The sequence below is a fragment of the Pholcus phalangioides genome, unplaced genomic scaffold (genome assembly GCF_987345545.1).
Source record: "Pholcus phalangioides strain wild (caught in Gottingen) unplaced genomic scaffold, Ppha-v1.0 ptg000015l_1, whole genome shotgun sequence".
Lineage (NCBI taxonomy): Eukaryota > Metazoa > Arthropoda > Arachnida > Araneae > Pholcidae > Pholcus > Pholcus phalangioides.
This window is the reverse complement of record NW_028301608.1, coordinates 68,296,330-68,322,981: the sequence shown is the minus strand read 5'-3', so window position 1 is coordinate 68,322,981 and position 26,652 is coordinate 68,296,330. Positions and strand designations below refer to the sequence as shown.

General features: G+C 35.0%; 1 protein-coding gene and 1 non-coding gene across 12 annotated transcripts in view; both read left to right on the top strand.

Annotated features, from left to right (window-relative positions):
• The window catches only part of LOC149076594 (uncharacterized), a 307,582-nt gene that overhangs the window by 123,374 nt on the left and 157,556 nt on the right, over positions 1-26,652 (top strand). The window contains exon 1 of one of the 11 annotated variants that reach the window (XM_089244200.1): positions 15,453-16,295. The exons of the other annotated variants lie outside the window; for them this stretch is intronic. The gene's annotated coding sequence lies outside the window, so the exon portion shown is untranslated. Of the gene's footprint in view, positions 1-15,452; positions 16,296-26,652 lie in introns of those variants that run through there. 11 annotated transcript variants of the gene reach the window in all.
• Positions 20,977-21,048, top strand: TRNAA-AGC (transfer RNA alanine (anticodon AGC)). The gene has a single exon. It is a non-coding gene; the product is annotated as a tRNA-Ala (tRNA).

Below are 26,652 nucleotides of genomic sequence, written 5' to 3'. Positions count from 1 at the left end.
TTAATAATTAAATAACCTATAAAGAGCGTTTACACACGAACAATGCCCAGAAGCGTAAAAAGTAATTTTTGTGGATTGCAAAATTAAAATAAAATGTGTAAGAAAAATGATTGGCAATAAGAGAAAAATTTAATTATGACAGTTTCCGTAAAATAATAATAATTAGGGAGGCGATAACCAAATTAAAATTTTTATACCGTTCTCTCCTTTCAAAAAAATATCAAGTGGCAAAATTTCCATCTCGCTTTATTGTATTCGAAGAAATTTACTTCGTTACATTTGAATGAAAATCCCTGAGAGAGAGATGATGGTGTTTCTAACACTTCATCACTTTTTCCACCACTTGGTACGTAAAAAATAGCAGAAAATGAACATTTCAGTTATTGATAGATGAATTTTGGATTCAAATGTCAATGAGAAAATGCTCACTCTAAAATCTAAAATTAAAAGTAACATATTTCTGATTTAAATATCTTTCTCCTCATGCTAGAGAAGCATAGACGTACAAAAATTTTAATTTCTTTCATCAGCTAGTTGGATAGCTATCAATTGCGCTTTCATTTTGCTAATATTCGCCTGAAACGCGTATTACAAAACATTTTAGGAAAATAACTAGCGTAGAATAACATTCAAACGTCATTTCAGACGTTTTTTTTTCCCAAATACATTGTGCATTCATGCTTCTAGTATGAGGGGGGAGGGGCGATACATAATAACCACATCAGTGTTGAATGTTGCTATACATTGAAGATTGAAGTCTTGCCAAGCATAAATCCAAAATGTTGAACCCTGGACAAATCTTATGATCCATTCGATGATACGGAAATTATAATATGCGTTTGTTTTGTGGTTTCGTATTGTATTTGTATGCACAATAAGTTACAAAACTTAAAATTTCAGATTTTCTGCTTCACATTTTTTAGGCCTAATGAAAATTGCCATTTTTTTACTTTATCTCGAATATTCTTTTGAATCGTCCCGTATTTCACTTGGAAATCGGTTCCGAATTTTGATTTATTTAAAACCCCAAAGAGAAAAAAAAAGTCTTTGGGAGTTGGGTGAGATGATATATGTAGTCAGTTTTCCTCTCTCCGATTCACGATTAGTTCGAATCAAAGCTGCCCTTAGGGGTATGTGACCGCACCGGACCATGCGTTTTGGGCCCCCGAATTTATGGTAACAATAATTTCTTTCATAAATCCTGAATTTTCATCAATTCTGAAACTATTTCGTTCATTCATTCTAAATTTTCATCAGTTCTGGAATTACTTATTTGTTTTATTCTGAATTTTCACAAATTCTGAAAATATTTATTTCATTTATTCTGAATTTTCATGATTTCAATTTTCTGAACACACCCGATTCCCCTCTTCCACAGAAGAAACAAAACGGGGCTATTATTTTCGCACCAAACCCCCAATTTCGGTAAAGGCGGCCCTGGTTTAAATTTTCCAATTTTGGACACTATTTGAGATATATGACGTATAAAGCATATCAACTCATGCGACAAAGATAATTATAATTGATAACACACAACAGTAGAGACATCATTCACTAACCACATCAAAATTTCATTCAATCCGATGATAAATTATCATCTGATCTTGACATTCTGTTGTCACCGCAAAGCACGTTATCTCGACTTTAAATTGAGATGAAGTCATTCGAATCAGTGAAAAAAGACAAAATAAGAGAAGAGGAGGGGAGTTCGTGACTATAATAGCTGTTATCTTTTCTAATTTGAAATCATCAGCATCGCAAAAAAGAAAGTTTGATTGGCGTGTGGTTAGTCAAGTAGCCTTTCTTATTTTTTAATGTCTTGGTTTTTTTCTTCTATATGTATATTTTTCTTTTGATCTTAAAGGAAATAAGGATAAGAAGGAGGAGGAGGAGAATGAGGGAGGATTGGGATAAGGTCGATCCATACTCCATCAATCAAAGATGTCGGTTCTCTCTCTCGCTCTTGTGGCAAACCCTGCTGTCGTTTTAGCCTGGCTGTAGCTCTGATAGGATATCAGAGCCGTAAAAATTGAGTGGCTTGTGTGCGGTCGCAGGAAAAGCTGGATACGGCCTTCCCCCCCCCCCCCCCTCCTCATTTTTTGCCCTTTTTTTCACTCTGCCGCTCCCTATACGGAGAGGTACACACTTTCACTTATACGTGTACGAATTTAAACGGCTGCTGGGGGTATGTTGTGCATGTATGCCAAGGTATACGATGATTTCACTTTTTTTTGATGAATTACCTCATTTTACGCAGCAAATCACAGCAAGTGTGACGACGACGTCGGAGAGGAGGAGAAGGATCGCAGTTGCATAACAGAGAGTGTGTGTAGGCGTTTGTGAATTTCATAGGTCGGAGATTTTTAATCTCTCTCCCCCCACCCCCTCCCCGTCCTGTATGTTATAACTTACGTTCTTCCTTTCCATTTAACACAAAACTTTTACATATTTTTACTAGATTTGTTTTTCCTTCTTCCTCACGATAAGTATTTTTTAAATCCTGCGAAAAAACTAACGTTGTTTGTAGATCTGTTGCATTGTTTTGTTGTATTGCGTACAATGAGTTTAAAGAATACATCTTCCTAGTTTCGGAAATGTATTCGCAAACAAGCGAAAAAATAAAACTTTGTATCGAAGTATTTTCTTGTTGTAATAAAAGTTGTTGTGGAATATTGTAATCAAAAATATACAATTCAAGTCTAGTAACAGCAATTAATTCATTGTGAATGAAACCTGAACGGTATACGAGCCACTTCCAAAACTTTATATTAAAACTTTATTTATATTTTCATGTAAATTTTTTTTTATATTTCATTTCGCCTTCTTAATAACAACCTTTATCACTTCATCCAATCGCCTGTTATGACTAACATAAATATCACTTGAATAGCAATGGCTTTCGTTCTAATAAAATTTATCAACATATATATCATTTTAATTTTTTCACATAATATTAATTAATCACATAAAATTTTTCTTTGGCTAAATCATGTTCATTTTATGCTCTCGTTTGAGTTCATTGTACCGAGAACTTGTGCAAGGTTTTCTGGACTTTTTACGTTCACGGCACTCTAAGAAATGAAATTATAATTTTAAATATTTCAATTACTCGATTTTCAATATTACCGAATTAAGTAGGTTAATACGGTCATGGGCGGAGATACGGGGGGGGGGAGCAGCGTCATAAGTAAAGCCGACTGATCTAATGTACTTGAGTATTGACATCATCATGCGTCCCTCCCAGAAATCATCGTGCCCCCAGACTTTCAAGTCTATCTCCGCCTATAAATGGCTCCTATACCATAATACTTAAGTAATACACACTGTATAATTTATGATTGTGAATCAAGTGCATTGTGTATGTGGGAGCTATTTTTGAAAGTAAAGAATTATTATCCTCACACACCCTATCATAAAGGCGACACATTCCGCGACCCTGTCGTAAACAATCGGAAGAATAAACAGATGTTGTATATACACTTTCATAGTATAATAATAATTTTGTAACCTTGGATATTTGTATGAGCTCATGGTGATATTTGTTTCTAATATGTATTACCTTCATAGTAATGGTTACGTGCATTCCCCCAATAGTATAAAAAAGGGAAATTTTTGTAACGTAAATAATATATGTGAGTAATTCAAGTGCGATTGCCCAGCACTGTCAACGGAGGCTCTGTTTGATTATTTATTTCCGTCGCAGTGGAGGCTCTGTATATATATTTTATATACATTGTGTATTTAGATCATTCTCAAATCTCTCCCACTTCAACATTCCGACTTCTTCTTCTTCTTACTTGCCCACAAGTCTTTTCCACACTTCTTTCGAAATGCCAGGCTGCGGTCTCCGGCCCTTATGTGCCACTGGACGTACGTTCAATTTTTCTCCTTAGTCATTCGGTTGAGCTATACATTTTAGTCAAATGGCTTGTGCGTTGCATCGAGTTGATGGCTGTGCTGTCTTCATGGGGAGAACGACGCGAGTGATTCGAAGCTTCTGATCACGGGCAAGGGGAGCCATCACTATAAATCTTTGCTAACTTTTCCGACGCAACTCTCTTTTGAGGTAACGGAACTAATTTGCTTTGCATCAGTCCGGGGTTGTGAGCGGTTCTATCTATCTATCTATCCCCTTATGAATTCGGTAGAGCCTTTAAGTCCCGTGATACACTGGTTGGAAATCAACACACATTCTAATATTATTTCAAGTATAAATTATATCTCTTCTTTGAGACACACAGGGCGGTGGACTATGAGCTGGTTGAGAGAGCGGGGAGTATATATTATATTCGCGAAATATCTCTTGCGAACCCTTACCCTTTAGAAATATATGATCTAATGTTTATTGTTGATTCCGAAAGACTGAATATGGTCATCGGTTCCCATCTGGAATTTCGGACCCTGTCGAACTTTCACAACCAGATTTCGTAAACATACGATTATATGCAATTCATCAATAGGATTTTTTTTTTATGGGACGATCAATACTAGGAACAGGAATTGTAATCATTTTATAGCTACTGCATTATAAAAAATGACAATATTACACGAGTTTGTGGTTTGAAGTCAAAGTCAGTGAAAGGGTACAGTCTATTTTTATGTCTCGTAAATTACTTAGACAAATGGTCACCAGGAAAGAAGTTTAGTCCACCGAGAACTACTGGTCAGCGATCTGTGCTATTCCGTTGCGAAAATTCCCAGAACGTATTCATATTTTTAAAGGACCAGAAAGTAACTCCATAAAAATGGTAGGCAAAAAACAGTGAGTATTGCTGCTAAAATATGTGAAAAAATTCATCACAAGTGACGTTTCCCCCCCCCCCCCCTTCTTCTAATGATATTAAATGCATAGCTATAAAAACAAAGTTATAGTTGTTGAATGAAATCTCTTTTCACTTTTCCCGGAATGAAGTCTAGCCTCGCAGCGCCATCTTTTGGTTAGAAACCGCAGCTTTTGTCTCGAATACATCTCGATGATTAACAAAGCGGTTTGCTATATTGCAGAAGTAAAAAATTTCAAAATCTTCAATTAATATTTAATTTTACACTTTCGTGCGCATGTGAAAAATAGAACATTGCCAACCAAGTCATTCAGGGAGGAGAGGGGGGGGGGGGACGACAAAACAAATGATGCCTCGCAATCAGTAAATTCATGAATATAATATACTTTTCAGACCCGAGCATTCATTTTTTTTAATTTTTAGATATTTTTGCAATTTTTATGGTTAAAAAATTAATTAAAAACATAAATGCCAGCAAATTTTTATTTTTTTAAAATTTCAATTTCTTGTATACATATTTTTGTGAGGAACTACTTCACTTCAGTGAAATTTAATTTCAGCCGAGATGAGATGCAAAGTATAGTCATCTTCACATATAATTTATTCCAGAATTTTAATGCTAAATTTTATGTTATAAATCGTACTTTTGCCGGCTGCACTTTCTCTTGGTAGTCATTTGAAAACCCCCAGAAAGTTAAACTTTGAGGGCTTCCCTTTGATGAGAGTGCCCAAAGTTCATAATCAACATATTTCTAACTCAAATTTACACAATCTTTTAACCCTCTATATCCGACATTGTAAAATGCAGAATAAGAAGAGAATTACAGTAAATTTAAATAAAAGTATAAATTTAATGATTACAATAAATAGTTATCATGTAAATTATTTGGTAGGTTATTTTAGTTCTAATTAAAGACACCCCCCCCCCCCGCTGAATTTTTTTTGAAATGATTAATTAGTTCAAAACAAATTATCTAACCTCTAACCTTGTACTTTAAAGTACCATCAAGGTATAAAGGGTTAAGTCAGGGCTTACTCCCGAGGTCAAAAGAAAAAATTCTACAGTAAGAAAAAGCAACCAACACATTTGTGGCACCAAGGTATAAATGGATATGCAAAAGATAACTAACTTGATTACCAAACTTAAAATTTTGTAACTTGGAAAATCCACGAGAAGATAACATCATCATAGCAATCGTTACCGTAGATAAACGGTTCATAAATATAACATGCATGCTATTAGAAAAATACTCATAGAAGTTGTAATTAAACTTTTCCTTCTAAAATTTTAATTTACCCATTCGGTAGCATATGCTCCAACTTGTGCTTCGAGAAACTCCCAGAATTTCGTGCGATCTTTTCTCTAATTCCGTAGTATAATCAACACATATCAATTTCGCTGCTGTAACAAATAGTCACACACACACACACACACACACACTTGAATTCATCAATTACTACGCCTAGAATTTTCGGCATGCCAGAGACAGGCACTGTAGCTATATACGGAGTAATATATCTCATACGAGTACATAATTACATAGTATTCAATAACAAAGAACAAAATAAAAAAATCCATTGTTAATTATCCATAAATGTATAAAATTACAGTTATATAAGAAAAAATACATGATATTTCAATTAGTAAGTATCGAATTTATGAACTCCACAAAATCCTGATTTATGCAACAAAAATGATTGAACGCGTTTTATGAATTTCATTTATTGTCTTTACGTAATTAAATTTCAGGAAAAATACTATTTTCAAATTCAACTCGGTAGGATGATAATAATAATAATTTAAAAACAGTCATCTTTATGTAGAAAAAATGAATGAGGACTTTCAAAAGAAAAAAGCGTGTAAGAAGGAGGGTCAAATCCCACCTCAAGACTATGTATAACCTTTCTCTTTTTTATGTATTAAGAAGAAAAATCCATTGAATAATATATTTATATGAACGCAAAATAAAAAAAAAAGGGGGAGGGGGTCGATATCATATTCTCAACAAGCGTATAAACCTAATGTTTTATACAACACCGTGAAATGCATTCAGAAGGGAGCATTTTTTTGGCGCGTTTAGAGCTTACAAAAGAACTCCGATCAAACCTTCAAGCAAAAAAAAAATAAATAAATGAAAAATCTTGATAATGTAGACAAAAAAGAGAAAGAAAGACCGTGAAACAAACATTGTTCATCCGGGACCTCCATGCATCTTTTTTTTCCACGGTTTGAAATGTTCTTTTTTATTATCTATCCTATCATTTCATTAAAATGAAAAATTCTTTCTCTTTGTTATCTTTTGAAAGAAAATGAATAGAAAAAAAAATTATCTGTTTAAATTCCTAAATTGTATTTTTGCAAATTTGTTAATTCTTTTTAGAGAAAAAAATTTATATATACATACATTTAAATTTCTTGTGTTAAACGGGAAAAAAAATAATTCTGTACATTAAATGGGAACGAACTTCGTGTTTGAGACACGGTTTACCTCAAAGGAATTTCCTCGAATATTTACTGTGATTTTTTTCCTCACGAAATATTACTGACAAAATTTTTTTTAATATTATGATTCATTATACTATTAGAGAAAGATTATATTCATATCTATGTTATGTTGCTTCATTAATGTACGGATTTGTTTTTAATAATCAAAGTGGAGTTAACTGTTAAAAAATTGTTGGAATAAATGTAAATTTCTAAGCACTTTTGAAGTATTTTTCATGCAATTGAAAATCCATTGATATGTAGAAATAACACTTATTATTTCTTAAACCTTGATATGGTAAACTTTATTTATAAATACTTTATACGACACGCTATATATGAAAGAATTTCTAATCAATCAGTAGAATTGAGTTTTTAAGATCCGGGTAAATATTGAGATGATGATGAAAACATACTGCCTATACGGAATATTGAAGTTTTTTAAATTATGGTCTTACGATGGAGAGGGAATTTTCTTTTCCGATCTCTAAACATATATATATTTCCAGCTTTCGATTTCTTTTCCATAGAAATAATTTCAAGCGCAAATGATGAATTTATATATGGCTGTTTTTCTAGATAAATTTCTGACGGTAGTTAGTTTCTTCACTGTAATGAGAATTCTTCCTATTCATATACATCGTTATGTATAAAAGTTCCTTGACCAGAACTGCAGATGACATTTAAACTCTTTGATTATTGAAAATATAATTTTTTACTGTCAGTCTTTGACATAGGACCATTCACATCCATATTTTGGATTATTTATAGAATTCAACAGATGCTTTGAAGAACTTTTTCCTCATGACACTGAAGAAATTTAGATATTGACTTTTTCTTTTGAGACCAAAACATCAGTAAGTTTTTACATTGAGCCGATACCCATATCCAATGTCTCGGCCACTCATTCAGTACTCAGATAATAAAGGGTTCCTGGCCGATTCTGATAAAGGTTTGTTTATTTAAAATGACATTGAATTTCTTTCATTCGTTAGTTTTATCAGTTCGTTGTTACGGGGCCCCAGTATTTGGGCATCAAAATTTTTCTGGTGTCTTTGAACATATTTTTTCGCTCTTTCTCAGAAAATAGTTCGTTCTGCCCAAATATATTCCCAGATATCTTCTTCGCATTGAATTAGGACAACCCTAGGTATCAGTCATAATGAAAAGTTCTCCATTTACGAGAAATACATTACATTTTGGGTGAGATAGTACCCATGAGAGACAACGTAAATAATCACAAAATATGAAGAGAACAACAGCTAAACGCGTTTCTAGCTGTTGTTCTCTTCATATTTTGAGTATATTTACGTTGTTTCTCATGTGTATTTTATTTGCGATTTCTAAACATAAAAACTAATGGATTTCCGAAAATTTGCCCGAAAAACATACATAAAACAAGTTTCTAAATGACTACGATATCAAATTTAATTAGCTAGCAACAAATTGGGACGTGCTTGGCGAGAGTGGATATAGCTTTTTAAAATTCAATCTCGATTTTGCCGTGATTAGGCATTACATACCCTACGTTCCAGTCCCTCATCCGGGCAATGACTAAGATTGACAATTGTCGATAGAGCCTAGGCGGTGTATGAAATGTGAAATGTGAACACCCTTCGTCCTAGAACGGTTTATTTTGCAGAGTGAACAAAAATATATGTAGTTTTCACAAACACTTGCTACTCCGCAGTGTGCTATAGATATGAAAACATTTTGATGCATGGAAGACTATCTATTTTAATCAACTTAGAAATACATTGCAAGCGCTTATTAATATAGCTTTATTTTGGATTGCAGCTATTTGACTGAGAAATAAATGTTTCATAGTTGAGCCTGTTGATACGCAGCTTTTGTAATCTGCGTAAAAGTGAAACATGAGAGTATGTGTTTTTCGAGTGCTCAACTTATACACACCTTTTCGGGACAATTGCATGCTCAGGAATGGTATTTCCAATTTCAACAGAGTTACCGTTACCGTAAATGGTTGGTTCGAAGTAACGAGTCAAGGCTCATATCTTCTCCATCATTGCCTTTTCCATTAGAAAAAGTATAAATTCAAAGATGGGAATTGACAATGAACAAACATATAAAAATAGTGAATATAACAATAATATATCATTGGTGAGAATCTTAGGGGTTTTTACTTTATCCCTGATTTTTCATCTCATTATTTAACTTTTAGTGCCCTTAATCTTTAAATTAGGCAATTGGAAACCAAAAAGAAAGCATAGGTAAGGGAGGAGCAAGGAAAAAATTAAAAAAAAGGCACTTATCAAGGCATTTTCTTTTCGATTATTTTCTCATTAATATCCCTATTTACCCACATACTTGGGTATGGTGTAAAACATAGTAATGCTACTAAATGCAAATTGACAAAAGAATAAGCTAGCATATTGATATCACTATCTGAAATATAGCATAATTATTAAACTAATTATTATTTATCATAATAATTATTATCATAATAATTATTATTTATCATGGATTAAATGCGATTAATATGAGATATATATATATATTATAATTACAAATTAAGCACCGAGTATAACTTATATACATTATTTACAATCACCAAAGTGGAGTTTATTAACACTGACACTACACCATTTAAGAATAAACTAAGATATAAGTACTATAAACTACTAGTTTAGTACATTAATATAACTTAAGAGCTTTAAAATAGCAGAATACACTGTTGCTATGCAAAGCATATATAGAGAAGAGGAAAGAGCCCTCTTATGAAAATTCTCCATTGAGTTGTCGTTGATCTAGCAGTTTGACACCACTTCACCAAATACCAACTCTGCCATATCGCAATTTACTGCCATTAGTGAGATGGGTTGGAAGTGAAGGTGCTGTCTATCGGTGGTCGCCTCCAGTTCGTTTGGGAAAATATCTTATCTATATTCTCCCTTGGGTTCGAACCCGGGACCCTGACAACAACCTTCACGATGGTAGACGAGCATCTTACCACCATGCCACTCGGGCACTCACCCTACTGTACTGTCTTTTGATACTTCTATTGCAACGATGAAGTTTTATTTCCTTTTAGAATTCTTTTCTATAATTTATGTCCACGAAATTCTTGGGCGTTGGATGTTTGAGATTTTCTGAAGGCTTGCAATTTGAAGACTCTCTTGATATGTCAGAATCTGATTCTCTCAAAGTAATTTTTCACAATTTTCTTTAAAAATGAGTAGATTTGGTGGTAGTTGCAGATCTTTATACAAATCAGTCACTCTAAAGTACTTTGGAGCACCAGTGAACTTACGGGAGCACTTGATTTTGAAACATTTGCAGTTTATATGCTAACTTTTTGGGAGAAAGATCAAGCTGGGGCTCCATAGGTAAGCACCGGTCTTATCACCTGAGTACATTAGTAACTCCTTCTTTGGTGAGAGCTTCGCTTTGGGGTGGCAGAAAAGGAGAAACTGACTTTCTGTTGCCACCTGTGCTTTGTTTATCATTTTGTCCGTATTCGGATTAAACGTGAGTTTAGTATACTAAATGTACTGAGTACTAAATGTAAATAGCTCCATTATTAAGCGAATTTATTTTTTCTTAACTTCTGTTAAAGACATCGTCATCTCTAAGCCGATTCATCTGAAAATCAAAGGTGATTCATCAGATGTTTTAATGATAAAGTTTACAAAGGTTTTTATAACAGATGGCTGATGCGAAGTTATATTTAGGAACAAGAGCAAATTCAACTTTTTCTTGCGGGGAATCGAACCCACGTCCTCTCACTTGGCAGGTGAACGCCGTAGACCACTAGACTACATAGAAAACTAATATCTCAATATTTCCTTAGAGCTCGTGTGCTCGTCAGCTAGGTCTTGGGCGCGCACCCGGCAAGTGAGAGGATGTGGGTTCGATTCTCCACAAGGAAAAGTTGAATTTTCTCTCTTTTCTAAATATATCTTCGCATCCACCAGATGTTAAAAACCTTCATATGGATAGCGGAGAGTGACGTCATCCTCTGATGATCCAGTTTAGTATAAATGTGTATTTTTTCCTTGTCTTTTTATTTTATTTCTCCTACAATGCTTATCGCTAATTTTGTGGGGTTCTTTTTTCTTTAAAATGCAATTGTATACCACCACCACCTTTGATACCATACTTCACCTTTAGAACTGGCTATGACAAATTAAATGAATCCTGATTCTGATTCATTCAGTGCTCAAATGCCAATCTTTAACGAAATTACTGTATTATTCCAGGAGAAATAGAGTTTTTCCGGATATTATGCTGAGGTTAATTCGGAAAAAAAGTGCACTACCATATACACCACTGGATACACAACTCTGCTTTCCTTATTTCACGCACTGTGGCATGAGGCGTTGAATTAGAGGCATTAGTAGTTTCCCCTGAACTACAGCAAATGGCAACCAGGTTGGACAGTAGAGAGAGAGAGAGAGACAGTGAAAATGCTTTTTTATTAGTCCAGTATATCAAGGGCCTTTTCTGGATATTATCCTTTTTTCTGAAGTTAAGGAGAGACTACTAATATCTCTACTTCAGCGCCTCACGCCACAGTGCATGGAATAAGGGACACACGGGGTGTGTCTCCAGTGGTGTACGTGCTCGCCCGATTTCCAAGAAAAGCTGGGTTCGATTTTCGGCTTAAAACTAAATGACGGTTTCCCGAGTAATTTCCATAAATATTTTTATGAGTATTTTATAATAGGTGGAGGGATTTTATCATGTATACATAGTTTTAGTTTTCATAATTACATTTTTAATTAGGGATTGCTGTATTTTAGAAATATACGGCATCCATATTTGTTAGGGGCATCATTTTCTCATCCACCTCGTTGGCATTTTGACTGTTGTGGCCTTGTATTTGTATCAAGGCTGTATCACTCTCTGTACTGCATGATTGTTTTAGTTTTTTTCTCGCGACTCTCATAATCGGACGTCATTCTTTGGGTTCGCATTGTTTTATGATATCTAGAAATCTTTGAAGTGTAGATAAAGCCTCGAAATCCAACTGCATGAGAAATAAAGGCTGTTGGTGATATTTTGTAAAATTTGGATGCAAAATTTTTGTTTTCGGCATAGAAAATTCAGCTGGCTATATGAAAGTATAGCGTTTCAAAAAATTTTAAGAAGAATGAAGGACTTTAACTCCAAACAAAATGAAACAATAGGAATGCAAAACATATGACACCACAACGTACCCACGAAAAATACAGTCAGGAAACTTCTGTGTTTTCTCCAGGAAAACTTCTGCTAGCAATAGGTTAATTTCAAACGAGTTCAAATGTTTATTTCTTTTCAAATACGCGCAAGAAACTAAATATTCCTATTAATGCGTATTCATTTTATGTGTATTGGATGAATTCTTTTTCTTCTTCAGCAAGACGAAGTTCAAACTAAACAAAACTTTTATTGATTTAAAAGAAAAAGAAAATAAGGAAATAGAGCGGCATAAAAGATACAGAAACATTGATTAATCGCCAAAAAATCAGTGAAATCATCTGGAAAAGACATCAAACTGACAAATATTGAAAGATTTGGAAGGAATCATCTGGAGAAACAATTTATATATATATATCTGAGACTCGACATATACCTCGGACGCCTGTATGGCTGAGGGTATATATATATAAATACATTTTGGCTATAGTGTATAACCCTCTACTAAACGCCAATGCTTTAGTGGGAGGCAACGCCCCCCCCCCCCCACAAAAAAGCAGAAATAACTAAAAAAATAAGCAGACAGAAAAATATCAGAGTGTGTTGATGAAGGCGTTGGAAGTGAAGGGGAGGAGGTTGAAAAGGCATCTTTGGAAGTACTGTCACATTGATCACGACTGAAAACTCGAGGGCCGAGCGTGGTGAGTGAATAGGCCCAGGCAGTGGACTGGAATTAAGGCTCTTTGCTGTATTGCTAATGTCCTGCAATGCCCAGTCTCTTCACGGCAGCTGGAGCCACATGAAATTCAGATGAAGATCCGGAATTTCGCGCCCTTCTCTCTTCTTACCCTCCTAAACTTTATTTATTCCTCTTTTTCCTGTTATTTCTTCTTCTTCTTATTCTCGTTGTCCGTCGTTTTTCTGGAATCACTAGCCAGTTGGCCTTTTTCCATACATCCCTCCTCTCCTTCACCCTGGTCAACACTTTCTCTTGCTTACTCTATATATTGTAGTTGCTTTATTATTTTCATATATTTTTGTCAATTAATAAATATTTTTGGATGTTATCGACTTCTACACATGTGTATTAGGTATGGATCACTTGGAATTCCGAATACGGTTTTTTTCTACTCAAAGGGCTATTGATATTATTAAAACTGAAAAAAAATTAATTACATCAATTTAATTTCATCTCATGATCATGACAACAGTTATCCGAGTTGGAGAAGGTGAAAAAATATCAGCTATAAAATCTATATAACTTTATCAGATTTTTTTTTCGTTATTCTTAGAAAAATCCTAATTTGTAATAAGTATATTGTAATTACTTTAAAGAAATTTTTGAGAATATAAACTTTCTCTCAAGAGAATTTTATAACATTCTGCGGACCACATAGGATACTGGAAATCCGGCATCGGCCACAATAAAATTACATGTTCCATAATTTTGGTCGTGGACAACTTCAAATTTCTCCGGGGGCTACATTTGGATTTGGAGGCACGAAATAACATTGTGTGATTTAGGCATTGTTATACAAATACAAATACAACGCCACAACAGGCAAAATGCCCAACGAGGTGGCTGAGAAAAAGATGCCCATAAAAATATGGATGTCATATATTTCAAAAGTATAGCAACCCAATTAAAAATGCAATTAACAAAAATTGTAAGCAATATATACACGTGATAAAATATTATACAATGCCCATAAAGAATACTTATGGTTGTCTTATTCTAAGTATGGATAGCTTCTCGATTTATCCCAACAATTTACCCATTTTGCCTAATTTACCCCCTTTCCGTTAGGAAAGAATTTAAAAAGAAAACGTATATACCGTACGTTTTGGTACATGGGGCGCGGTAAATAAGGGGAAAAAACAAAATCAGTCTCCATGCGTTCATGTGGACGCCGTTATGGCCTAGCATCCCGAGGACTCAGGTTTGATCTCTGTTTTCTTGTGTTATGCAAACACATATTTGTTAACAATATAGTTGCTTAAAGCCGATTCTTGAATTATTAAGATGCAATATGTATATACATTTATAGTACATATTTGAATGTTATGCAATAATGATGTGACACTGAGTTTCTTACAGAATGTGCTTTATAAAACCAAACTTGACATAGGCACCGCATCCGTACACGCCCCTAAAGAAACTTGAGCGCCACCACAGATAGATCGAGAAATACGGTAATCCCCGATACTAACGATAGTTGAAGATATAAAATAGATTACGTTCGATAATCTCTGGTGAGGCAGAGAACTCGTGTTATAAAGATTCATTTATCACATTAGTGTTTTTTCTCTTAAATACATCAATTTTCAATGAACAAATGCGTGTCTAGGAGGAAAGCAAAGTAGAAAGAGTCAAGATGATGCTGACTCTTCATTACGATTTACCCCAGCCACTCCACCACGTGGATACCAATCGCGATCATCACCTCGGGATCACTCGGAGAACCCGACGTTCACTGTCGGTATGGCCTGGGGCCGTGAACTGTCGTATACTCAACCGTCTCGGACCGACAAAATCTTCGTTCATGGTCCGAAATAAAAAAATAATAAATAAAATTTCTCTGGGAAAAATATCCCACAAGTGCTCGCAAGAGGAAAAAATTCCTTGTTCTCTCCATTCCATTATAGGACATCTTTTCGCTTCTAAAAGATTATTCAGCATTTCCAGTTGTATTCAGAGAGGAGTGGTTTCGTATATAAAGAAGAGAAAACGTACAAAACTATGGTAAAAAAAAGCTCTGGAAAAGATGGTTCCAGAAAAGAGGGCGAATATATATCTAGACGTTAATCCTTCCAGAGACCGGAATATGTTTATCAAAACAAAAGAGGGGGCCCTCGCTCTTCACCTCCTAGCTCTCTCTCTCTCTCTTTCTCTCTCTTACTCCATTCCCGCATCCTTTTTAAAATGTATGAAGATTGGACCCAACTGAATTGCATGAGGGTCCCCATTCATGTCCTGTTTTGGTAAAATTGTAAATGAGGCAGTTGAGATGAGCATGAAGAGAGAGAGAGAGAGAGAGAGAGAGAGATCGTGGAGGCGAGAGAGCAGCAGCAGAGAGAGCTAGAAGAGAAAAGAAAGATAGACATAGCGGATTTTCTGTCAACTCACTGACGCTAGAGCAGCCACTTTAAGCTGGGAGAAAACCCTTAACAAGCCGGCCGTGCTGCTTTAATTTTATTCCCCTAACAACTCTGCCAACAGACGAGCAATGATGATCCATATTAACTTGATAATTAGGCGACACCCCCTCTCCTTCTAGCGCTCAAAGTTCTCTCTTCTCTCTCTCCCTTTGCTTGGTTGGTGATGGTGGTGGTACAGTGTGCGAAGCTTTAGCCCCGTGTGTTGTGGATGGGGGGTAGAGGCTATTGCAATGCAGATGAAGACGTACTTTCCATATAATTACAAACGAATACAAGAAACGGCGCCGAGAACGCCGTACATGCATTGACTGCCAGGATCTCGGACGGACGGCTTCTTCTTTAGCTGCTGCTGCTGCTTCGTGTTGTTTCTTTGCTCTTGGAGTGTATAGCACTGTTGGCGGAAGACAGTTTCTCGATCCCGAATCGAGTACCTGGACCTTCGAACTGACCATTGGTTAGCTCCCGATTCCATGATCTGTTTGCGGAATGCTAGACCGAAAAGGTCTTTGGTCCCTTGGTCTCGTGATTACAAATCGGTGAATAAAATGACTACATTTTCTGTTTCGTTACATTTTTACGGGGCTCTTCGCTCTCGGTTTTTAATTATTTAAAATTTTGTTTCGCTGTCTGATGGCAATCGAGATATAGAAGTGCTACTACTTTTCCCGGTGAGATGTTTTGACGATTGGCGTCGTACAGTACTTTGGCGTAAGACTCTGGCGATCTGTACGGTAAGTACGTTTCCTTTATTAGCTAATGACCAGCAATTCTGCCTCGGCCACCACCTTCCCCCTTATGTCAATATTATAAACGAGAGCCAACTACGCAAAGGTTGGCTTTCTCTTTGGCGATATCGTGTTGATATCGGTATTTTGATTCCTAGTGTGTACTCGAACAAAATTGAATAACTCAACCCTATTTTGTATATTTTACATATTTTTTTCCCCTTGTGGTTTCCCTCACAATGTTGACACGTGTTTCTGATAATCTATCCTATGATAAATTAGTTTCTGCGGTTTTTTCTCATCTTCTAAACACCTCTTGCGTTCAGATTTTGAAATAATTGGCTCATATTTTCTTCTCTACATGGTATTACACCGCGCGTGCATTGTATGAATCGTTGTCAACAAACTTCTTGCTGATTTTCTCAACGCAAAAGGGACTTCTGCCAAAATAACTAATAATAACAATCGGCGGGCCTTTAACGCCAACTATGCATTCACGTTCTCATTCTAATAAAATCATGCGGTAAAATTATAATTATTATAAACTTTCAAAATTAAATTGTTTCTGATACAATTTTCTTTCTAAACCGAGAAATAAATAATTGGTTCTTATGTATGGATGTAAAATAATGGAAGTTCAATAAAAAAGATGAAAATAAATTCTTACGCGCCGAACATTCAATAAAATAAAAACAAAACTTTTCTCAATTAAAAACTCTTAATTAATTTTATTTTATTTGACATTAAATCATGTACTCGTCGTTCGTCAGTTTAAAATCATGGAATTATAATACATAATGCGTATATCTCACGATTTATTTTGTTTTTGTTTTCAATTTGTTGGCAAAATATTATTATTTTTGAATTTGTGTTGGATTTTTCTATATTATAAAAAAAATCATTAACTTTTTCATTCGATTCGCTGAGTCTGATGCTATTAGTCTCTTTAGCTTTAATATATTCCATTGTACTAGTATTTATCATTGGAAATAAATTTCATTCATTCATATTCTTCCTTCATAATATATATATAATAAAGGAAGAAGGATATATATATATATATATTATCTCTCCTAATATTTACAGTTTCAGAAGATATATAAATGATAAAGTCTAATAATATTACCATATTAGGAGCGAATAACATGAAAATAAAATAAAAATTGCTGTGCTACTTCTTAATAATTTTGCTCAGGAAGTAGTAAAAGTATTTGTATGAACATGTTAGAGATCGAGATTTTCTAATTCAGTGGTTCGCAAACTATGGGTTCTCGATAGAATTTCCAAGGAAAAAAGTTTCGGTAAGTTTTTTCTTGATTTTAATTTCATCTTTCGCAACGTAAATAAAAATATATCAAACCAATATAATTTCTTGATTTTCATTTGATCATTTTTGTCGCATCACGGTCATTTTCTGCATACGAGAGCTAATTAGACCGGGCCTACAATTTATTGCCGATTCCGAACGGCAGGCTTGTTTTTTATACGCATCGAGAGGTTGGTGCGCTAACCCCTCAATAGGGACTCCCTGCGGTAGCAATTTTTTCTATGGTCATATCGCCGTTTCTGTTGTACCCCTGTGTCAGGAGAGTTTCTTGACAAGGACTTGATTCTCAACCGAGATATTCAATAAATATGTATCATATGATAAATTCTGCATTTACGATTCTATTTAGAATTAATCAATATATTAAAAAACTACGGATAGCATAGGGCTGCGCAGTCACTAATTTATTTTGAATGAAGTTAATTACAGCACAGGAGGTGGAGCAAAGAGAGAGAGAGAGTGAGGTCCCGTGGGGGGGACCGATGAAACGCTTATTGAAGGGAGTCACGCTTCAAAAAAGTGTAGTAATCGCTCATATAAGGCCGGTACTACACTATAAAAGTTTTTAACAAAGATCTTTTATAAAACTTTAATTCGCATTTATTTTAACTTTGTTTATCAAAGTCATCTTTCATGAAAGTTGACCATTACACTACCATATTTCTTCGTCAAATTTATTTTATAAAAGATCTTTGCCAAAGAACTTTAATAGTGTAATATTGTTCTGGTTGATATACGATAAATCAAATCAGGTTGCGTCTGCAAATGTACGGCCCAAACAGGCGACATCTTAAAAAACGTGTAAAATCTTAATTAATTTTGCATAAATGTTTAAATACACTTATTTAACATGATGAGAGTATCAGAGGAATGCAGCGTGAACGTTCCTTGACTCTCCAAAATAATCGACTTGAGAAAAATACGTCATTTATGTGCCTAGACAAGTGATTAGATTCTTCTATCTAATTATTGATTCTATTGGACCATTTATGACGCTCAATAGCTAATTACATAATATAGACAATTTTGATGACGAACCGGATTCACAAAACTGTAGACATCCCAATCTGAATATAGAAATCTGAGAAATCGTAGATCATTATAGCAATATCCGACACCATAACTGATGTCCCTAAAATTAATTATACTGTAGTTTTCTACAGTTTTCCAACTTCGAGGCTCGAATGTGAGCCGGTCTACCACTTGAAAAAGTCTCTCCGCAAACCTTCAGCATGACACTTAGATATAACATGAAAATTCAAGCATTTACCATCTTCACTTTTAAATATGCAGGACACAGAAGACAGCACCAGCAAAAACACGAACAAGCCCAACTCTGACAACATGAATACGTTAGGGCACACATTTACAAACAACAACACATTCTTCCGTGTACGAATTCGTTAGAAATTCCGCAGAAGAATGTGTACGAGATGTATGTACGGTTGAGTAGTAATATATGACTTATTTCCTGTGATACAGGTTTATGATATCGACGCAAGAATTCCATGTGCATGCACCAAGTGATTCCTTTATGATAAATTGTTTGTTTTTCCTCAATACACTACTCTCCGTGGAATTTTCCAAAACGACCTTTAATCACGGTGCCGTAAAAATTGAAGCCTCAAAATCTTTTTTCTGAAACTTATTTAGAAATAAGAATTATTGTGTAACTCTCAGTTGAATCTCATGCTTGTTTTTAACTCGATCTTTCATGTGAGAAATCGGGCATTGACATATGAATGCGTTTCTTATTCCCTCGAGTGAATGTGAACATGAGTGACTATCGCTACAATGACTTCATGCCGAGTATTTTGATTAAAGAATGGAAGTTACACAAACTGTCAGTCCCTATAACGTGCGACGTGTTCGGTGCGCTTTATCTTTTGTGTTGATGCATTCAACATTCAATGGAACCATGTGATGAAAGGCGTTAAAAAAATTCAAGCTTCGGTTGATTTCGTAAACAAAACGATAAAACGAATCTTTATGTTCACAGGTGTATGCGAAAAGGCGAGCTCGGTTTCGAAAAATGGTGCAAATAACACGGGAATTTTGGGTTCTTATTGAATGAGGAAACTTATTTTCTCAAAGACGAGATGAGAAAGACCGCAATGAACGCATCGATGCTCATTATCTCACTTAGATCTTCCGCTACTCCAAGACGACAAGGAAGGTGGTGCGGAGGAATTCACTGAACATATCCAGCAAAAATAGTACATTGTTCTGAGCTGTTTGTCTAGCTGTGACACAAATGAATAAAATCGAAGCGTTTAATCATTCGCATGAAACAAGAAGACGCTGCGTGTTCGCGTCTCCGTAGAAAAGACACCATAACACACCAAGTCATAAGAAAAATCGGGGTAATTTTCTCACACCTCAGATCCATCGACAAAGCTCGGTGAAAAAAAATATTGTTATCACGTTTGATGTTTACGATAGTTTTCGAGTTCTGAACAAGTTTTGGGTGCCCCATGACTATATTTTGTAACACTGATGCAATTCACACAATTACTGATTATAATTTATTACAAAAACCGAAACGGAATATGATTTCAGGTGATGTTTTAGCGTGAATGAAAAGGCTTCATTCATTCTTTTATGAGCACTAATCCATCAAATGAATAACGCTTGAAAAGTCCACAATTAAAGACCGAAATCGAAATGGGTTTCGGTTGTAAAAATTTGAATCGATCGATTCCTCAGTCGTTAAATGATACTCACAGATGAACGTAAACGAGATACATATTTTTATTTTTTAAATTGTTTGTATAGCTAAAGAAATATTAGAATTAGTATAGCTTGCAAAACGCCAACATCAGTATCATTATGAATTATTAACCCTTAGATGAACGATTTTTTTTTTTCGAGCTGATAATTTTTTTCATAGTTAATGATACGTATTGAAAGCCAGAAAAATCATTAAAAAAATCAATTTTAAATTGTACTTCTTGTAAAACAAGGCTTTAAAGGGAACGTACAGATCCTCTCAAAAATCGTACATAAAATAAATGTATTAAAGTATATATAAATATTGCATTCAAAATATATAACTACCCGTTATAACTAGCGCTCCATGCACCAAAACGTACGGTATATACGTTTTCTTTTTAAATTCTTTCCTAACAATGCCTAAATCACACAATGTTATTTCGTGCCTTCAAATCCAAATGTAGCCCCCGGAGAAATTTGAAGTTGTCCACGACCTCGGATATAATATGACAATTAATTTCTCAATATGCTCTTCTATATGCATATGGCCATCTGGTTGGCCTTTGTCATTCACGAGATATTAGTCGATTGTTGACGCCGTCCATGTACGGTGCCTTTCATACGCTCCAAGGGTGAAATATTCTATCTGCTTCCATAGCTTAGATGGTAGAGCACTCGTTCAGCAAGCGAGAGACCGAGGTTCGAGTCCCCGTGGGGGCAGTGATGAATTTTCTTCCTTGTAAACTTCATCTCCACAAATAACCCGTCATTCGATGAATCTAGTATATAACTACCCCATCATTGTGATTCAAACTATAAAAAGAAAAAAAAATCGGGTTGTAAATAGAAAGAAATGTAAACAGGATATTTTAACAAATTAGGGAAATCACAGCCACAAAGGTTCTGCAATAAAGAGTATTTGCCGTTAATTGGGACATTTACCTGACAATTCAAAATATAAATTTTAACTAAAATGGCCCCAGCCTATGTGCAAAGTCGATTCTAAACTTTTATCTTTAAACTGGCTGCAGTAATAATCGTTTAAACAATCTTTTGCACACAGCCGAATAAAATAAATTAATAAATTAGGATGGAGAATTTCACTTATGTCTCAGTATTAAGCACTTCTCGATAAAACCCAACATTTTTTACAAACTCGACGAATCAAATATTCATGCTCTTGGATTTTGGAAAACGCATGAACTTAATATTCGTGATGCCAATGATCAGCTGCATTTTTTTAATGATTGGCTATTTTCGTATCAAACACGAAATTTGAGGTTGTAAATTGATTTCTCAAACTACTGAGATTATATATATATATACGAGTATATATATGTATATTGTTTCCTGTTCATAACATCAGAGGATGAAAAAGAGCATCGTCTCCTCCCTCTTCTCCTTCCCCGATCACGTAGAAATGAATAAAATGATTTTAAAATGAACTTTTTCATGGTGGATTTACAATATTGAAAAGAAGATTAGTTTTATAAAGTATAAAACAAAATTGTGAATGTGTAAGTTATTTCAAAGTACTTCATTGCATCCATTAATAATAATAATAATAAGATGGACAAGAGTTTTCTCTTTCTCTCTTTTATCGTTGTTTGTTTGTTTATTTGCAGAAGCGGCAGCAGACAGTTGTAGTAGTTGTTATGCACGTAACGATGACGAATCTCTAAAAAAAGAATAAAATGAAAATAAAAAAAAGAAGCAGGAAAGTAAAACATGTGGAGGTTTTTGATGTATTCACCTATTATGCATTCCTCTCTCGTTCCTTTTTAGCAGCTGCTGCTTGCGTCGCGAAGTTGCCGGCGGTTGTTGCCGCCTGCATCGGATTCGTGGTTGGTAAGGAAGATAGTCAGTCCCTTCGGCGGGAGAATCATCGAGTCGATCCCTGCGGAGCAAATGCCCGCGGGACTCAGTCAATATTTTGCCATTGCCGCCGCCGCTGAAAAATCGACCGACATTCCAATTATTAGACGAGCGGCAAAAGTGCGGATTCGATGCCGCCGGAAAGATTCTCTCTTCTGCCGTTCCATGTATACCGCGGATTTGGATTCGGCTTGTTTCTCTGTCTTGGAAAATTGAATCTCGATGTGCGAATCCTTTAGTGATAACCTCTTGCTCGTCAATTTTGAAATACAGCCGAGGCTCGTTTTTACGTGCACGTAGGTGGACGTGAATTAGTTCGTAAATGGGATAGATGTTTACAAGATCAGTATATTGTTTGGGACCAGAACATTATTTAGTAAAAGCATACGGTTCGTAAAATCGAGAGTCGACTGGACTATGGAAAAGGCATTATCGTTATCATGATACTTTGATACATCTGTATCCCCTGCTTTGATACATCTTTTATATCATCCGTGTTGCTCATAAATGCTACGAACCTGTAATCGGAAAAAGAAAACAACAACATTTTCATATTCAAAATATTTAATGTGTAAAATTCTAAAAACATTATTTTCGAAGAACTACTACAAAACTGTGATTTCCGAATATAATCGTTCGGTATATTTAATCGCCTCTACACCATGGTTATGCATAGAAGTCATGTACGCAAAGTCATATGAAAGGGACTTCATTACTGTTCTATTAATATGCTTCGAAATCTCCATTCAAATATGTTTAATTAATCACCGTTCAATATTAATAATAAAAATTAATGAGTTTAAATATAAAAATTAATGCTTTTAATAAAAACGCGATTATATAATATTTTTTGTCAGTTATATTTTAAACTATTTTAGCACATGCTAGTTTGGCAAAGTATATTTATTATCTAAGGCAGGGTTTCTGAAAATGTTGATTTATGTGTGTGCTTATTTATACTTTTGAAGTGATTCTTTTATAAGAGTGTGCGTGAAAATATCTGAGGAACCGCAGATTAACCATGAATAGGGCAAGAAAGCCGCGAGTGACAAAAGTTTTTGAGAACCCCTGATATATAGGCTAGGATCTTTAGCGGGCCCCAGTCAGATTTTTCACGGGGCCTCACTATTAGGATTTCACAGTGCGGAGAGCAAAAAAAAAAAAAGATTAGAATCGTCTAGAGCCCTTTCTACCCCCCCCCCTCTTTGTGAGGTCCATGATTCAAGTAACTGCTACATTATTCCATTTTTCAATCGCGCGTATTCAACTACACACTCTAATCATATGCGGAAACTTTAAATACATGGAAGCTGTTTCAAGAATTCATCGGTTATTCATACTCGTTTAAAAATTTCTTTCGTATTCAAAACATTTTTCTCGTTGTATTTCGCTATTTTGAAGAATGAATAAAGCAGTTGTTGTAACCTTCATTATTCACCGATCAAACTTTAAGTAATTTTCATTCTATTAGCGTGAAAGTACATAATGCTCACCCATGGCCCCCACATCCTGAAGCAGGGCCCCTTTTACAGGGGCTGGGATCTTTTACAGGCCCTCCGACCGGACTTTCACGGGGCCCCTTTATGATGAGTTTATAGCGTGAAAAAACAAAAAAGTGATTAAAATCACACCGGACCCCAGGGGCTGGAGCCTTGTCAGCCCACCCCTTGTGGGAGCCATGTGCTCACCAATAAACGATAAACATTATACAAGTGCAAATACAAGGCCACAACAAGCAAAATGCCCAACGAGGTGGCTGAGAAAAAGATGCCCATAACAAGTATGGATGTCATATATTACTCAAATACAGCAACCCAATTAAAAATGCAATCACAAAAATTAAAATAATATTATTATATACATGATAAAAAGCTATACAATGCCCATAAATGTATTTATGGATTGTAAATATGAAAAGCTTCTCGATTTACCCCAACATGTTTATCGTATTCCTTTATAAACACGTTAAGTACATTAGAATTTACTACCCATAAGCTATTCCATTTATTAAAACCCTATTAGAGAAAAATTCCCTGCGACACCATAACTTAGAATAGTCCCTTACGAAACGATACTGGTGTCTCCTTGTGAAAGCAATTGATTGACGGCGAATTAATATAAATCATGGTCCATCCTATTCATACCGTTAAAAACATTGTAGCGTAACTCAATTTATGATGCGAATGAGCAAATAATATTTGATATGATATTTGAATAAATAAATAAAATGAATAAATATTAAATAGATAATAAATCGATTAATTGATCAATCAATAAATAGAAAAAGTAAAATAATACAACAATAATACGTGTGTGCGCGCGTGAAGAATCAACTCAACGATATTTTAAAATTAATCTCACATGGAAATTTTTTCATAAAAGTTATTGTCCTATTTAATATAGTCTCTAATTAAATATTTCAAATAATTTTAAATAATTTCTAATTAAAATATTTGTGTTTAGTATTAATATTTTATTATACTTTTGTTAATTGTTAGTTTTTTCTTTCGTGATATGTGCTTTTATATTGGGTTGCTGTATTTCGGTTATAATTGACATCCATATTTGTATGGGCATCTTTTTTCAGCCACATCGTTGGGCCTTTTGCTTGTTGTAGCTTTGTGTTTGCATTTGTATACAAGATGCATCGGAGAGTTTCTTTATCCTAAAATTGCTCGAATAACTCGTGAACCGTCGATCCTAGAAGCATACGTCCAATTAGAAAAAAGTATCCAAATAACGTGTAGACTTCAGATACGTCATTGATATTGCAAAGGGTTGTATATATAGTTATTAAAATAAAAATATTAAATTTTTCTGTGGACATCCTATCCTAAAAAACCCAGTTAGAAAGTTGATGCTCTGTCTCTCCTGAGCCTAAAAAGATCAGTGTTTTTAAGTGCAATATTTGTGAAATATTTAAATTCAAAATTCTCTGAAAATAGGGGAAAGAACAATATATATAGAACGTAGAATGAGCCTGTTCATTAAGTTACGTAATCCTTTCTTTCATTTTCAGCTATTTCTGAATTCAAATATTTATGTGGATATTGCACTTAATGACGTAGAATTTTTCTTCTGTGGGGCTGTTTTTCAGGAGAGAACCGGGTTTTTTTATGGCTGCGTTCGTATAAAAAATGTTTATTTTCATGAATATACAGTCCCTTGTAATATGAATGGTGTATCTGAAGTCTACACGTTATTTGAATGCATTTTTCAATCGGAGGTATGCTTCTAGGATAGGTTCGCGAGTTATTCCAGGATAAAAGGAATGCAGGATCACATGCACCCTGTATATCCAGAAGAATGAATTTTTAAATATCGTACCAAATGGCATATAGGTAATTTTTTTTTTTGATTTTGCTAAGTGGATAATTTTTTATGGCACACAACGAGATCTGCTTAAAACTGTGAAGGACTTGTCATCAGCATGAGTCAACCTCGTGCAGTATACATACAAACATACTGGTATATATCTATTTGGTAAGTTTCCCTTTCGGAAGCGCTAGGAAGTGACCCTATTTCCGTTTGGTCGAGTTCGCACCGATATACCAATCAGCCGCATCAAAGGATACCCCGAGCAAATATAATGGGATGGCTTTCATTCGACCCTGGTCCAACAAAATGTGCTCTATTCTATGCGTTTCTCTCTCTCTCTTTCTTTCCGGATGGTTCACGGCTTTTTTTGTGTGCGCAGACGCACATCTATTTTCTTTTTCATCTACAAAAAAACACACTTTTTTGGCACAAGAGGCTTTCACCTCGCATGCACACAGCCTAATTTTCCTGAGAGGAGGGGAAATACAGAAAAGAAATAGATACGTTGGGGTGCTCCGGTTAGTCACTTTGATTTGTTCCGGCTGCAAGGGTGAAAAACTGTAAAAAGCACGTGGTTCGAAAGAGCACACACACACAGAAGAGATTCACCCCGTTAAGCTTTTTAAATTGTGACTTCGAGGTCTTCGTACTACTTCGTGTTCATAAAATCAACACGGAAATAATCTATATAATAATTTCAAAATGGCAAATTATTTGCAGGTATTCAGTACAGTTCACGTTAATATACACTAGTGATGGGCAAACTAGTGCTCAGAGACCAGATGCGATCCGCTTAGAGGTTCCATCCAGCCCGTGGGAGATTTAAAAATAATAGCATAGAACTTTTCGCTTTCATTGTGTTAAAAAATTTCTTTGGGTGCGGGGGTATTTTCTATTTTTTCAACATGCAAAATATAACTATGTGATGTTAGTTAATAGAAATTGATTTTTAAAAAATTTTGTATATCAAAAAAATTAAGACATCCTAATAAATATGCCCTCCTCAGCAATGAAATCGTGGCGGTCTTCAAAGTATACAACACATTCTACCACTTCACTTCTAATCGCGAAAATTCCAATCACGAATCAATGTTAGACTATGTCCGGACCGCCAAAAGTTTTTCTTTGTGT